Here is a 1128-nt window from a genome sequence, read left to right on the forward strand (position 1 = left end):
AACCTAGAAAAGACTGCAGCTTTCTTTTTTTAGTTGGTGTAAGCCATTCTTTATAGGATTTATCTGCAACCTTCCTTTGACAATGATGAGTTCCAGATATTCAGTTTTCAGAGTTTCAAATTCATATTTCTCTGGCTTCAGATACAGTTTATTTCCTCTGAGAATTTACAACACCTGTCATATAATAGCTCAGTGTTTTTTGAGGGTCTTAAAGAAAATCATTATATCATTTAAGTAAATGGTGACTTTTTCTCAGATGATAAGATCTCAAAAGATATCATCATCATAGTTTAGGAAGTTGCCAGAGAATTAATGAGTCCAAAGAATATTACTAATAGCTTGAACAACTCTTGATTGGTCTGAAATGTAGCTTTCTACTTATTTTTCTCTTTAATTCAGATGTTATTGTATCTCTATCAGATGTCTAACTTTGTAAAGTATTTAGTTCCAGATAATTTGTCTATGAGCTCTAAAATTAATGAAAGCAGATATTAATTTTTGATAGTCAAATTATTTAGTTTTCAATAATTCTAAACTGGCTATAATTTTCTATCTTTTTTCTTTATAAAAAAAAAGAGTGATGCTATTGAAGACTTAGACATTTGAATCCTTTTACTAGTCAAATTTTTATCAAAAAACTTGTCTAGTTTCTTCTGTTCAAGTCTTTCTAATGGGTAAATCTTGTAATCTAGATTGATATTAGCCTTAGATTCAGGTATCAGCTCAATGGTATGATTCCAAGGTTTTCTTAGTGATAGTTCATCAAAGTTTTTTTTGCTAAACATGTTTAAAAAATCTTGATAGTGTTCAGAGACTATTTTTTTAATTGTCTCTTTTGGTTCATTTTAATTAGAATGAACCTCTTGTTTTCTGATGCAAGTGCATCCATCAAATATAACTTCTCCTTCCTTCCAGTCAACCTATGAGTTATATTTTTAAAGTCAATTATATCTCAGAAACACCTCTTGATTGTGAAGATGGGTATTATATAAGGCAGGAGTCTGACTGCTTGATATAACATTTAGAGCAGGTCTTTGAGGTCAGGGCATATATGAGACATGTGCCTTTTTTCTCTGCAGTTAAAGCACTTTTTTTTCTCTTAGAGTGTATCTATATCTATTAGCTGTC

The sequence above is a fragment of the Guyanagaster necrorhizus genome, assembly GCF_019112545.1.
Source record: "Guyanagaster necrorhizus MCA 3950 unplaced genomic scaffold BT62scaffold_22, whole genome shotgun sequence".
NCBI classification, from domain to species: Eukaryota; Fungi; Basidiomycota; class Agaricomycetes; order Agaricales; family Physalacriaceae; genus Guyanagaster; species Guyanagaster necrorhizus.